Below are 8656 nucleotides of genomic sequence, written 5' to 3'. Positions count from 1 at the left end.
GAAACCCTCCTTGTATTTCATTGGAGTTGGGTGGGTATTGCCAGCAAGGTTTTCTGCTGTTAGGCCATTCTTTTCCAATCCTTTGGTTGGGAGAGCAGGCTTCTTGTTTTGTTTTGTCTGTGCCTATTAGTGGTCCTGATTGGAGGCTTCCGCAGCACTCTCTCCAGAGCATATGTGAAGAAAATGAAGACCCAAGGAACTCATCATTGTGTTATTCCCCAGTAAGTGCATCTTCTTTTCACCTTTCAGATTCTTCCTATGCTTGCTTGTTGTGTTATATCCAGGGTCCAGGGTTTTAGTTGGAACAGGGCAGACATGGTAATGCTGAGGCTTCTCCAACTTGGCTAGAACCAGATTTTAATTGTCTTAAAGTTAGAATTTGTGTGTGTGTGTGTGTGTGTGTGTGTGTGTGTGTGTATTTTATTCCTTTTTAAATCCTTGAATCTTCTGGTGATTAGGTTGGAGAGAATTAGCATGCCACCTGGGGGAAAAAACTGTCATTTCCACAAGTAAAACAATAGTCCTCCCATGTGACAACTTCATTTGATTATCCTAACAAATAATGAACTGGAGGCACAGATATAATGAGTGTTAATAGGGTCTCATTTGTGATTATCAACATAGTAAAACTGTTTCACAGCCTATTAAAGTCCTACTATTCTTCTATAAGTAAATGGGAGTCTGTGGATAGAATTATGCTATATAATATAATGGCTTTAAAACTGAATCATGGTCAAAGGTTAACCCAACAAGTTTGGGGGAAAGATCTCAGGAACTAACTCCATCACTGTGGAGATGAGCACAATTTTCCAAATACGTTGATGCCTTTGAGAGAACCTGATGTCCCATGGCCCCAGTTCACTGAGTTCCCGGAGTGCCACCGACCAGACACGAATGGCCTAGTTCTAAAACTCATGAGGTCCTGCGCTAAAGATGTATAAAGACTAGTGTACTAGTTTTCTGTTGTTGCATAACAAACTACCACAAATTTAGGGGCTTAAAACAACACTCATTTATTAACAAAGAGCTCCCAGTTTGGGTGGATTCTCTGCTCAGGGTATCAGAAGACTGAAATCAAAGTGTTATCCAGGTGGGTTTTTTGTCTGCAGGCTCTATGGAGAAGTCTGCATCCAAGCTCATTCAGGTTGCTAGAATTCAGTTCCTCACAGTTTTAGGGATGGGGTCTATTTCTTTGCTGGGTGTTAGCCAAGGTCCAATCATGGCATCTCATAACTATCTGCACTCCATCTCATGGGTTTTCTTCTGTCTTCAAGCAAGCAGTGATGTGTCAGGTCTTCTTGTGCTTCAAATCTTTTTGACTTTCTCTTCCGTAACAGCCAGAGCAAGGTTTGTGTTTAGAATTCCTCCTCCCACAGCAAATCTTCATGAATCTTTTATCGACAGAGTCTACATTCAGGTCCTTCTGGGAACTCTCAGAGGGACCTTCGTGGTGAGACGTTCTAGTCAGTCACCACATGGTGTTCACATCTTGATCTTTTTCCTCTTCTTGGGTCCAGCAGTGTCCTCCTGCTTGTGCACACTCACAGGTCCCATAATCCTCCTCAGGTCACCACCACTTTCACCTGGTAAGGCTGAAAATTCCACCAGTGCCAAAGCAGGAGATTCTTTGAGGTGCTCCATGATGAGGGATGGGATGGGGAGAGATGGTCATCTTCTCATCTTTTGTTTACGTGCTTTAAAGTAATGTTAATATTTCAAAGCTTTTAGTGGTGCAGTGTTTTCTTTTGCTTTTTTACATATGATTCTTTGTCCCTTCCTCCATGGGTCTCAGGCCTCAACCAACAGCCCTGGGCTAGGTGAAGAATCTAATGATCAACCACCAGCATCTCATCCAGACAAGATTTCTGCTAGGGTATCTAAGCTTTGGTGTCACTTTGACACATGACCAGTAACTTCATGAAGGCATTCAGTGTTGCCCCCAAATTCTAACATGTTCTCTAGTCTGGTGATGCTCCCATGGTATTTTTTAAAAATATTTCACAGCTTTTCTTCCTGCAAACCTCCAAAACCTCCAGTGCTCTCTCTTTGGTCGAGGTCCTTCTTCCTACTGAGACTGAGAAAACAGAAACAATCAGAAGGGATCTTCCATATTTCCTCCACACCTGTCCACCTGCATGCTGTGTGTGTCTATGCCCTTGCCTTCTCTCCTGATGCCATAGGCATGCTCACTGCCCATGCTCCTTTCACACCAAACCCTCCCCCTTGCACTAGAATCTATCTACCATCTTCTACACATGGATATACCTCTAGACATTGACCAATGCCCCCTCACGCACTGAGAATTTCTCCTCACTATTATTTTGTAATTTTTGCTTATTGAATATAAATATATAATACCTATTTTTTTACCATATATTCTCCTCAAGCCACTCTATTTCTCTTTTCCAATTTATATCAATATTTACAGTTTTCAATTCTTCTCCTCCAATTCTATATAGAACTCATACAAGCCATCTTCCCCTTCTACCAACTTTGCCATGGTCAGTCATCATTGGCCTCTTCCTAGATCCAAAGTTTAATTCTTAGCCTTCATCTTAATTTAATATTGGAGTAATCATTGGCCTTGTTCATCCCCACTCTTGTCTAGTTCTAAATCTGTCTTCATTTGGCTTCTAGAACACCACATTCTCTCATTTACCCTCCTACCTCAGGAACCATTCCTTTGCAGACTCCTTTGATAGTTTGTTTTTATTCTGCTTTGTTTTTCTTTTCTAAACTTATTTCAGAGGGAAGTTTATATAGTCTGATGACTTTAAATAACATCACTGTGCTGATGGCTCATGAGTTTATATATCCAGCCTGGACCCACACTCCTGATCTACAGTCTGGGATGTCCAGTTGCCTGTGGGGTCACTTAGCCTTTGTACCTGGGAGTCATTTGGAATCACTATTCTCCCATTCTTCTGCTTTGCAATCTTCTCCCTCTCCAATCTTTCTGTTTTTCAGTTAATGGCAACCACATCATACCAGTAGCTTAGGAAAGTGTTCTTGCTGTCATCCCTGTTGTCTCTCTTTCACTTAAACCCATATGTCATATATCCACCAGTGCTGGGGCCCTAAATTATCCTTTTATCTGGTATCTGTGAGGCCTCACTGCCTGTCCACCACTGCTCTCACCCCAATAGCATCATCTTTTGCTGTAGTTTTTATTGTCCTTTTCTATCTCAGATGGCCTCTGCTGCCTTAGTCCTTGCCCATCCACATTTTATTCTCAGAAACCAGAAGAGGGTCTTGCCTTCAAGACAGTGCAAGCCACCCCTCAGTTCAAACACCTAAGATGGTTTCAGGTGACACAGCAAAGCCCAGATTCTTCCCCAGGGCTAACAGATCCCTCCTGCCACTCCCAGTGCTCCTCTCTGACCTCATCCCTGTCTTACCTGCCTTGTTGGTTTTGCTGTTATGCTTTTCCCTGAACATGCCAGCGTCTTGCCTCAGTTCCCCTCTATCTGCTGTTCACTCTGTCGTCAGGGTTTTGTAGACATGGCCCAGGCTTGGCTTCCTCTTTGCTGGAGATACAATATGACAATGGTGTCAGAACTTCTCTGACCTCCCTATGAAAACAAAAATCCTACTGCTCTCCTCCATACTTTGCAGAGTTTATTCTCCTCCATGCTTTATTTAAAAATATATTTTGAAATAATTTTAGATTTAAGGAAGAATTCCAGAGACTGCACAGAATTTCCACATGTCCTTTTCTTAACTTCCCCTAAGGTTTACATATTATTTAACTATAATACATTTAACAAAACTAAAAAAAAAATAAATAACATTGCTATGATACTATTAAATATATTGTATAATTCATTAGAATTTTACCATTTTCCCATTCCTATTTTTGTCTGTTCCAGGATCCAGTACTAGATACAGTGTTGTGTTTAGTCATTATGATTCTGTAGTCTTCCCAAATCTTGACAGTTTCTCACTTTTTCCTTGTTTTTCATGACCTTGACACTTTTTATGAATGAAGATTATATATTTATAGAATTCCCCTAGTTTATGCTTCTCTGTATAGTTTGGGGGTATGGATTTGTGGGGAGAATAACACAAAGGTGAAGCAACCTTTTCCTCACATCATACGGGGGCAAGATATCACTGCTGACATTAACCATGATCACCTGGTTAAGGTGGAGTCTGCCACGTTTCTCCAGTGTGAACTTACTATCTTTCCCTTTCCACACTGTGTATGTTATAATTGCATCAGACTAACCACAGCAGGTAGTAAATATGTGGTTAAATATATACTGAGGTTTTACAAATCTCTTGTTTTCAGGTTTCACCCAATAATATCGATCCGACTTTGGATCTTGCCTGCAGTGACTACTGCTGTGGTGTTCTAATAGTGATTTTCTATTTCCCCATGTTTTCTACATAAATTATTGGAAACTCTTCCATAGGAAAGATGATTCCTCTCTCCCATTTATTTATTCATCATATTATTTTTATTAGTATGACTCATGTATATTTATATTTCACTCTGAATTATAACCCCCCAATATAACACTATTTCTTGTTGTTGCTCAGATAGTGCTAGCTTTGGCAATTGGTAGCTTGTTCAGGTAAGCTCCATGCCTCTTTGACGTGCCCTCTTGTTTTGTTCTTGGACACATTTTTAAATTTGTTTTTGGCACCACAGGATGCTTCAGGATCATCTGGTATTTTCATTGGCCTGGTCCTAGAATCAATCATTTCTCCAAAGACCTGATTCCTTATAGTTGAAAATGTTATTTAGAATCCAAGAAATAAAAACAACTAATAAAATGAAAGATAAAAAAATAGAAACGAAGATTTATTTTCATTGCTTCTTGGCAGTCAGAACTAGAAAATCTGTGTGTGTATGAACCCATGGTTATACTTATATCTCTATGTAATCTGTATATTCATCTCTTTATATACTGATATCTCCTAACTTCATCCAGCACCACAGGATTTTTGCACTTTCAATGTGGTGAAGTTGAACACTATAAGTGAGAGATTGAAGAAAGCACAAGAAAGGTATTGTAGAAAAATTCAAACAAGTCAATATATTTTTACAGGTTAGTTAATTGTGAAATGCACTTACTTTATTTCACTGCACATTATATTTTTGATGTGTACATTGTGTGTGTTTCCTCTGTTTCCATTACAGCAATTGGATTTGTAGATTTCTAGAAGGAAGGTTGCCTCTGTTGCTCCCTTTAGCTTTTTTAGTTTCTGTCATCATTATAACTAAATGGATCTTTGAGAAGGCTGATACTCCTTAAAGAATCATTTGATTATTTAGGCCAGTTAGCATAAAAGAAGACTATTAGGAAAAGAAAAAGATTGTGATTTAGAAATTGTACCATATTCTTGAAGTGTATTTCTGTTAAATTGTTCAAATTTTAAAATTTTAAATTACACCTATTTTTCTTTGGACTATCAGATCACATAAGTAGTAATTGAGGAATGATTCAATTCTTTATAAGCCAGATGAAATTATCAATTTAGTTGACAATTGATGTTAAATGTTTTAAACCTCAGCTTCTTTTGTCACATATTTAAAATTGCTCTCTGAGGTTGGGTGTAGTGGCTCATGCCTCCCAGGGTGGTTGAGGTGGGAGGATCACTTGAGGCCAAGAGTTTGATACCAGCCTGGGCATCATAATGAGACCTGATCTCTACAAAAAGTAATAAAATGTGCCAGGCATGGTGGTGCACACCTGCAGTCCCAGCTACTCAGGAGGTAGAGGCAGGAGGATAGGTTGAGCTCAGGAATTTGAGGCTGCAGCGAACTATGATTGGGCCACTTCACTCCAATCTGGGTGACAGGAGACATTGTCTCGAAAATTTAAGATAAAATAAAATAAAATAAAATAAAATGGCTGTCTGATTGAAAAGTGAAGGAAACAAATATGCAAGAATTGTTCAGGTTTTCACTGCTAAAAATGTATCCTTTTAATTTGATTCAGGCACAAGCAGCATCTGAAGAATACAGAGAACTTCACTTAGAAGTCACATGGAACTCAGAATGAAAGATCTTGAATCTGAAGTCTCCAACAGGAAAACTTCTTGAGAAGACTTTCATTATATTGAATTGGGAAAATACAAGCACCTCTATCAATTAGAATTGGAAGCTAGAAAATACTTGTCAAACAAAATTAAAAAGTAAGTCAAAGTATGGAATAGAAAATAAATTTAGTTCATTAATTTGCCTTGAAAACATGCTTTTTAGTAAGACAGGTTTATGACATTAGTGGGACGTGAAAGCTAAGTACATACTATAATTTTAATGGTAGTCCAGAACAGTTTACATCTCTCCATATTTTTTGTTTTATTATGACTTTCTTTCCCCTTAATATTCTCATGTCATTAACCTGACCTAATAGGCTTTCAGCTAAATATTTTTGAAGTCTTATAATTTAGACCATGATGCTGTTATAAAATTGCTTGTTACCAGTCCCTAAATGGAAATATTAATGAGTTTAACTACTTTTTGAAAGATTACAAAGTAAACCAAAAGAGTCAATTACTGCAACTACTCTTGGTTGTTTCTGGCACTCAGTACATTAACTTCTTTATACTGCCTTACTAAATACAATAATATCTACCTTTTCTTAGTGATAAGCATTTTACTGTATGTATCTAAGAAATACAATGTTGTGTTTTGATCTACTTACACATAGTGAATGGCAATTATAGTCAAGCAAATAACATATTTCCAATAGGTTAGTAATGTTTCACTTACTAACCCTTTAAATACAAGTATTTCTAATGACACCCTCAAGAATCTTATAAATAGACCCATTCCAGAAGGCAGCAAGTGTTACCTGTTAAGCCTCACATTATTGTCAGAGATTTCTCTCTACTCCTTACTTTATTTGAATTACTATTTTTAGACATTACTCTAGGAATGCTTATACTTCTTTAGAACAATTGCAAAACTATAACTGCACAGAGTAGGCATGCTGTGACACATTTTCCGAGTTAAAACACTATTTAGTGGGAAATTCCATTTACTCTCAAGGTCACCTTTTAAAAAATATAATCATTGAGGAATCATTTCGGAAAAAAATGAACTACTAAGCTTTGTCTTTTGCAGTCTACACAGAACTACTGAGAGACTAGCAGCATTCAGTAGCAATCTTTTTGTGGAGACAGGAGACCAGAACTTTCTTTACCACTCCTGGACAGTCCTATAGTCACGTCCTGGTGGCAATCTTAATAATGGTTTAGGTCTTCACAGAGAATTTACTTCAAAAGAATACTCAACGTTCTCTCTTTCCTGCCCATGGACTTCACATACCAGCATGAAGAACAACTTGAGTGAGGTTAGTTATATTATCTTCTTTCCTTTGGGTTTCCAATTTCTGATATAATACTTGTTTTTATTTGGTGAAATACTGAGTTGTTTAAAGGACCTATGCATGCTAAGCAAAGGTTATAATTCTCTGTGTTAATAAAGAGAGGAAAGGGAAATTTTTCCATTTTCTTAAAGTCCCTGCAGCTCCCATTTTCAAGAGTTACCTATGTAGTAATATTAATGCTATTCAATATATGTAATGAAAATGACACTTTTTAAATTTCTTTAAAAGCTGCATTTAAGTTAAATTTTAGAGATTGAATCTTATTGCGTAATAACAGAAAGTATATTGAAAGGTGCTTTGGCTTCCTTCTAATTGATTTTAGTTTGACTGTGGTTGTGATTCATAACACTTTTAAGGTTTTCCTCTACCACATCAAATTTTCCGCCCTTAATCATAAGGGAATGATTGGCATCCAAACACTTAACCACATCTGGATGTTTATTATTTATAACAATCCAAGATAAATAAGTTTTATGAATTAAATAAACCTGTGGAACTACAAAGATTAACTTCTTTTTTTAAATTAAAAGATTTTTCTTTTTCTTACACATAAGTAGTAATACATCTTTAATTCCCATGGAAATTACAGTATTTTTATCTCAATTCTGTAAAATGTGCCTGTTGATGGGCAATTGCACAGCACTTTTTAAATAGTGAAATCAAGCAAACATCTGAATTTTTAAAATGGCATTCACTTCTGTCTCTCTGTGTTGGTATCATTTGAATGATTGTGACTATGATTGCAAAGACCATCAAGAGTCTTTAAACACCAATGATGACCAAACAGAATCAATTATATTCTTCCTACCCAGAACTCCATGGAATGCCAAACATGGTGCCCATGTCCCCTGAAGATGTAAGAAGAGCATCCCAATCCAAAATTTGATTTCACGAAAGAATCTGTTTCTGGAAAATCTCAAAATGAATCCAACAATGAAAAGCTATGGTAATTGTAGAGCTGTTTAGGAAAAAAAAAAATAGTTCAAGTATACTTGACCCAGTTTAAGATATTTGTCCAATGTTTCACCATTTTTGACTAGGGGGAGAATTTTAAAGGCTCAGCACGGTAGTGCATATGGCAGTGCCAGCTACTTGGGAGGCTTAGGCAGGAGGATAGAGGGACAATATCTTTTATATAAAAGATTTAAATAAGAAACTTCTAGATGAGAACATTTACAATATAGTTTGAAATGTTTTCACACATTTCATAAACAAGTAGATAATTGCATCTACAAGTAGTCAGATGTTTCAAAAACTTGGTACTAATTTCTGAAAATAAATCAAAGTAACAATTAAAGAACTACATATTTTTT

The 8656-nt window shown here is 37.1% G+C and overlaps 1 long non-coding RNA gene across 1 annotated transcript; it reads left to right on the top strand.

Moving 5' to 3' along the window:
- Window positions 1–135: 135 nt before the first annotated feature.
- LOC123629940 lies at window positions 136–8240 on the top strand. Its single transcript, XR_006732408.1, has 5 exons — window positions 136–221; window positions 4938–5013; window positions 5949–6144; window positions 7079–7307; window positions 8156–8240. It is a non-coding gene; the product is annotated as an uncharacterized LOC123629940 (long non-coding RNA).
- Window positions 8241–8656: the final 416 nt, after the last annotated feature.

The sequence above is a fragment of the Lemur catta genome, unplaced genomic scaffold (genome assembly GCF_020740605.2).
Source record: "Lemur catta isolate mLemCat1 unplaced genomic scaffold, mLemCat1.pri scaffold_63_ctg1, whole genome shotgun sequence".
NCBI classification, from domain to species: domain Eukaryota; kingdom Metazoa; phylum Chordata; class Mammalia; order Primates; family Lemuridae; genus Lemur; species Lemur catta.
This window is presented reverse-complemented; position numbering and strand designations above follow the sequence as displayed.